Source organism: Elephas maximus, chromosome 12 (assembly GCF_024166365.1).
Source record: "Elephas maximus indicus isolate mEleMax1 chromosome 12, mEleMax1 primary haplotype, whole genome shotgun sequence".
In the NCBI taxonomy this organism is placed as follows: domain Eukaryota; kingdom Metazoa; phylum Chordata; class Mammalia; order Proboscidea; family Elephantidae; genus Elephas; species Elephas maximus.
The window spans coordinates 103,106,072-103,113,186 of record NC_064830.1 but is presented as its reverse complement, the minus strand read 5'-3'; positions in this window follow the sequence as shown (position 1 = coordinate 103,113,186).

Here is a 7,115-nt window from a genome sequence, read left to right as displayed (position 1 = left end):
GACTAATGGACCACAACTACAACAGCCTCCGCCAGACTGAGTTCAGCACAACTAGATGGTGCCTGGCTACCACCACTGACTACTCTCACAGAGATCACAATAGAGGGTCCCAGAAAGACCTGAAGAAAAATGTAGAACAAAATTCTATCTCACAAAAAAAGACCAGACTTACTGTCCCAACAGAGACTGGAGAAACCCTGAGAGTATGGCTCCCAACACCCTTTTAGCTCAGTAATGAGGTCATTCCTGAGGTTCACCCTTCGTCCAAAGATGAGACAGGCCCATAAAACAAAAAGAGGCTAAAGGGGCACACCAGCCCAGGGGCAAGTACTGGAAGACAAGAGGGGACAGGAAAGCTGATGATAGGGAACCCAAGGTTGAGAAGGGAGAGTGTTGACATGTCCTGGGGTTGTTAACCAATGTCATAAAGCAATATGTGTTCAAACTGTTTAATGAGAAGCTAGTTGTTCTGTAAACCTTCATCTAAAGTACAATTAAAATTATTTATTTAAAAAATAAATGAAATATTGTTTTTAAAAAAGTATGTCTAACAAGGTAATTATAAGCCTAAGAGACAGAAAGGACCACATAAACCAGAGACTACATCAGCCTGAGACCAGAAGAACTGGGTGGTACCTGGCCACAACCAATAACTGCCCTGACAGGGAACGCAACAGAGAACCCCTGAGGGAGCAGGAGAGCAGTGGAATGCGGACCCCAAATCCTTGAAAAAAGATCAGACTTAATGGTCAGGCTGGGACTAGAAAGACCCCGGAGGCCATGGTCCCCACACCTTCTGTTAGCCCAAGACAGGAACCATTCCCAAAGCCAACTCTTCAGACAGGGATTGGACTGGAATATGGAATAGAAAATGATACTGGTGAAGAACGAGCTTCTTGGATCAAGTACACACATGGGACTATGTTGGCATCTCCTGTCTGCAGGAGAGATGAGAGGGCAGAGGGGTCCAGAAGCCGCTCGAGTGGACATGCGGAGAGAGAGTGGAGGGAAGGGGTGTGCTATCTCATTAGGGGGAGAGCAATTAGGAGTGTATAGCAAGGTGTATGTAAATTTTTGTATGAGAGACTGGCCTGATTTGTAAACTTTCGCTTAAAGCACAATAAAAATTAGTTTATAAAAAAAGTATGTATAATGTCTCATTTTTATCAAATTCTCCCCAGATGTACATACAATTTGATAAAGGACCAGACAGAGATACTGCAAAATGTTTTAACAATGACTGTCACTGGATGGAGGTCCCTGGCTGGCATAAGCAGTTTATGATCCGCTGCTAACCTGAAGGCTGGCAGTTCAAATCCACCCAGCAGCACCACAGAACAAAGGCCTGGTGATCTGCTTCTGTGAAGATTACAGACAAGAAACTCTCATGGATGTGGCTAATTGCCTCCATGAACAACTGCCCCTTTTGCCATGAAACCAGAAGAACTGGATGGTTCCCAGCTACCATTACTGAACATTTTGACCAAAGATTCTGTAGAAGAATCCTGATTAAAAGAGGGGAAATGCAGAAAAGAATTTCAAATTCTCATGGATTCCAGACTTTCTGGAGCCATGGAGGCTGGATTAACCCCCCTGAGATAATCTTTAAATCAAAAATATCCCCTGAAAACTGGAATAAACCAAAAGTTACGAAGCTTTTTGAATACAACCAAACACTTCCAGGGACAGAGTAGCAGGGGCAGGGGTATGAGGACCATGGTTTCAGGGAACTTCCAGGTCAATTGGCATAACAAAGTTTATTAAGAAAACGTTCTGCATTCCACTTTGGTGAGTGGCATCTGGGGCCTTAAAAGCTGGAAAGCAGCCATCTAAGATGCATCAATTGGTCCCAACCCACTTGGAACAAAGGAAAATGAAAAAGAGCAAAGACACAAGGAAAATATTAGCTCAAGAAGTAGAAAGGGCCACATAAACCAGTGACTCCATCAGCCCGAGACCAGAAGGACTAGATAGCTCCCGGCTACCTTCAATGACTCCCCTGACAGGCAACACAACAGAGAGTCCCTGATGGAGCAGGAGAAAAGTGGGGTGCAGAACTCAAATTCACATAAAAACACCAGATTTAATGGTCTGACTGAGACTGGAGGGACCCCAGAAGACACGGCCCCCGGACTTTCTGCTAGCCCAGAACTGAAACCTTTCCCGAAGCCAACTCTTCAAACAAAGATTAAACTGGACTGTAAGACATAACATGATACTCATGAAGACAGTACTTCTTAGCTCAAGTAGATACATGAGACTAAACGGGCAGCCCCTGTCTGGAGGTGAGATGAGAAGGTAAAAAGGGACAGGAGCTGATTGAATGGACACTGAGGTAGAAAGGAGGAATGTGCTGTCACATTATATGGAGAGCAACTAGGGTCACATAAGAATGTGTGTATAAATTTTTGTATGAGAAACTAACTTGTGCTGCAAACTTTCACTTAAAGCACACACACACACACACACACACGCACACACGCACAAATCCCCGGAAGTCTTCTTAAAACCAAGCAATAGTTTAGCTTAACTAGTAAAGAATGTCTTCCCCAAGCATTGTGCTTTTTTAAGATCTATCTTCTTATTGTTAGGTGCCGTTGAGTTGATTCCCACTCATAATGACCCCATGTACAACAGAACAAAACACTGCGCCATCCTCTCAATCATTGCTATGCTTGAGCCCATTGTTGTAGCGACTGTGTCAATCCATCTCATCGAGGGTCTTCCTCTCTTTTACTGACTCTCCACTTTACCAAGTATGATGTCTTTCTCCAGGGACTGATCCTTCCTGACAACATGTCCAAAGTATGTGAGACGTACTCTTGCCACCCTCGCTTCTAAGGAGCATTCCGGTTGTACTTCGTCCAAGACAGATCTGTTCGTTCTTTTGGCAGTCCAGGGTATATTCAATATTCTTTGCTAACACCACAATTCTAAAGGCATCAGTTCTTCTTCGGTTTTCCTTATTCATTGCCCAGTTTTCACATGCATATGAAGCGATTGAAAACACCTTGGCTTGGGTCAGGTGCACCTTAGTCCTCAAGGTGACATCTTTGCATTTCAACACTTAAAAGAGGTCTTTTGCAGCAGATTTGCCCAATGCACTGTGTCTTTTGATTTCTTGACTCCTGCTTCCATAGGCGTTGATTATGGATCTAAGTAAAATGAAATCCTTGACAACTTCAATATTTTCTCCATTTATTATGATGTTGCTTATTGGTCCAGTGTGAGGATTTTTGTTTTCAAAAAAAAAAAAAAGTTTTTTTTTTTTTTTAGTTTTATGTTGAGGTGTCATACGTACTGAATGCTGTGGGCTTTGATCTTCATCAGTAAGTGCTTCAAGTCCTCTTCGCTTTCAGCAAGCAAGGTTGTGTCATCTGCATATTGCAGCCTGTTGATGAGTCTTCTTCCAATCTTGATGCCCCGTTCTTCTTCATATAGTCCAGCTTCTCAGGTTCTTTGCTCAGCATACAGGTTGAGTAGGTATGGTGAAAGGATACAACCCTTACACACACTTTTCCTGACTTTAAACCACACAGTATTCCCTTGTTCTGTTCAAAAGACTGCCTCCTGATCTGTGTACAGATTCTTCATAAGCACAACTAAGTGTTCTGGAATTCCCATTCTTCACAATGTTATCTATAATTTGTTATGATCCTCACAGTCGAATGCTTTTGCATAGTCAATAAAACACAGGTAAACATTTTTCTGGTATTCTCTGCTTTCAGCCAGGTCTGTCTGACATTAGCTATAACATCCCTGGTTCCATGTCCTCTTCTGAATCCGGCTTGTATTTCCAGCAGTTCCTGGTGGATACACTGCTGCAGCCGCTTTTGAACGCTCTTCCGCAAAATTTTACTTGCGTGTGATATTAATGATATTGTTCTATAATTTCTATATTCAGTTGGATCACCTTTCTTGAGAACAGGCATAAATATGGATCTCTGCCAGTCAGTTGGCCAGAAAGCTGTCTTCCAAATTTCTTGGCACAGATGAGTGAGCACTTCCAGCACTGCAACCGTTTGTTGAAACATCTCAATTGGCATTTCGCCAATTCCTGGAGCCTTGTTTTTTGCCAGTGCCTTCAGTGTAGCTTGGACTTCCTCCTTCAGTCCCATTGGTTCCTGATCATATGCTACCCCCTGAAATGGTTGGACATCGACTAATTCTTTTTGGTATAATGTCTCTGTGTAGTCCTTCCACCTTTTTGGTGCTTCCTGCGTCATTTAATATTTCCTCCATAAAATCCTTCACTATTGCAACTTGAGGCTTGAATTTTTTCTTCCTTTCTTTCAGCTTGAGAAATGCTGAGCGTGTTCTTCCCTTTTGGTTTTCTATCTCCAGCTCTTTGCACATGTCATTATAATACTTTACTTTGTCTTCTCCAGCCACCTTTTGAAATCTTCTGTCCAATTCTTTTACTTCATGATTTCTTCCTTTCGTTTTAGCTACTCAATGTTCAAGAGCAAGCTTCAGAGTTTCTTCTGACATCCATTTTGGTCTTTTTTTTTTTTCTTTCCTGTCTTTTCAATGATCTCTTGCTTTCTTCATGTATGATGTCCTTGCACAATTCATCTGGTCTTTGGTCATTAGTGTTCAATGAGTCAAATCTATTCTTGAGATGGTTTCTAAATTCTGGTGGGATATGCTCAAGGTCATAGTTAGGGTCTCGTGGACTTGTTCTTATTTTCTTCAGCTTCAACTCGAACTTGCATATGAAAAATTGATGGTCTGTTCCACAGTCAGCCTGTGCCCTTAGTCTGACTGATGATTCTGGGCTTCTCCATTGTCTTTCCACCGATGTAGTTGAGTTGATTCCTGTGTATTCCATCTGGTGCGGTCCACATGTATAGTCGCCGTTTATGTTGATGAAAAAAGGCATTATTTGCAATAAAGAAGTTGTTGGTCTTGCAAAATTCAATCATGCGATCTTTGTTTCCAAGTTTCGCATTCGAAGCACCAGTAATTGTCAATGCTGCCTGATCGCATGTTTGTCTTAGTCATCTAGCACTGCTGTAACAGAAATACCACAAGTGGATGGCTTTAACAAAGAGAAGAGGATAAATTCACCATCTCTCCATCCAGAAAGAATCATTATGAACCACTTGCTGTCTCTGCTCTGAGGCTTCAATCTATGTGTGCCTATAATATGGATCTTACATATTGTACATGCTGTTTTGGTTTGGTTTGTTTGGTTTTTATTTGTATGTAAGATAAGTAGCATAACTGGGTAAACATTCCCCTCTTCCACCACCCTCCCAGTTCTCACCAACCCTCATAACTGCTCTCGTGTCTTGTGTATCTTTCCAAAGTTACTTAATGCAAATACAAATATACATATACACCTAAAAACCCAAACCCATTGACATCGAGTCGATTCCGACTCATAGCGACCCTATAGGACAGAGTAGAACTGCCCCAGAGGGTTTCCAAGGAGCGCCTGGTGGATTCAAACTGTTGAACTGCTGACCTTTTGGTTAGCAGCCGAGCTCTTAACCACTGCACCAAATATATTACAAACATATATTATTATTTTCTCCTTTTTTTTTTTTTAATAAAGAGGTAACATGAAACACACTCTTCAGCCACTTGCTTTCTTCACTAGCCAACATATCTTGAAGATCTTTTCATTTTGGTATAGAGAGCTTTCTTATATTTTTAACAGTGGCATAATTCATTGAATGAATGCACCATTATTTATCTAGTTGTTCCCAACGTTGTGGTATTATAAACCTTGTACATATGTTATTTCTCATGTATGCTAAAACAGCTTTATGATACATTTTAGAAGTGGGATTGCATATACAATGAGTAATTAGATGTTATCAAATTGTTTTTCTTGGGATTTTACCAATTTCCACTCCCACCACTCCCAGCAATACCTTTGAAGAACTCCATATATCTCTTCCCGGTCTCTTTGCCTGTCCTCCCCCCATAGTTAACTGCTGTCCTGAATTTCTGTTGTGATTTATCATCTATGATATTCTCTTCTTTAAGCTTCCTGATGATGATTATTTGGGTATATGCAGTGTTCTCACAAACACTCTTGTATGTGACTCCTGGTGCTCACATGCAAAAGTTTCTTCCACGTGCATTCTTGAGGAGGTGCTGGATCACAGAAACTGCGCGTGTTCAGTGTTATTGGAAAATACCATATTGTTTCTAGAGTGATTGTTCAGTTGGCTGTCTTTTAGAAGGCTACTTCATCCAATCTGCATTACTTTTTCTTCTAAACAGAGCACACGAATCTAACATAGTTAATCATTAGGAAATTTGTTAGCTTATGAAAATGTGACCTTTAGAACACCTTTAGGAATACTAGTATTGCCTGTATTACATTTTTACTAACCAGTTATGATTAATACTTAGCAAAATAACTAGCTAATGTGAGAACTTTACCTTCATTATACGGTACTGCATCTGGTTCATGGGTGCTATTTAGCTTTATTCCTGTAAGAACAACAATGAGGTCTATGATTATCTGTTTACACAGTCATACTTTGTCTGGCAAGATTACTTCCTGATTGTTGTATGTGTATGTAATCTGTGACCACTATTAGCTTGTTTTGGACAATTTTTAAAAATTAGGTAAATGTGACCCATGTTCTAGCTGAATGAAGTCTACAACACTGCCGTCTCATGCCCACAGGTGTTAATACAGGTGTTAGTGTGAGGTGGATATGAGGACCATGAGCAATTGAAAGATTTTATTCCATATAAACATTTTATCTAAAATCTATTTAATACAGCTTGAACTCTTTATTAAACATCTATGAAATATAAATAATAGCATAAACTAACTCTTCTAGTTTTTCACATTCACTGTATCTAAGTCCCTCACCCCCTTGAAACAGATTCTCCATTGCTACTTTCACATACATACAAAGACTTGCTGTTTAACATCTTGTTTATTGTATTCATTTCAAAATTAAGATAAAATATATACAGGTTCTTGGCTAGATTGTTATTTCAGACCCCTTGTTTTGTCCACCCCCCCCCATTGTTTAATCTTTTACCTCTTTATTTCAAAACATCTAAATTCCTCTTCACCAGCCTTCATTAGAACCATTTGCAGTGAGAGAAGTTAAACTACAGACATCCTGGTACTAATGAAA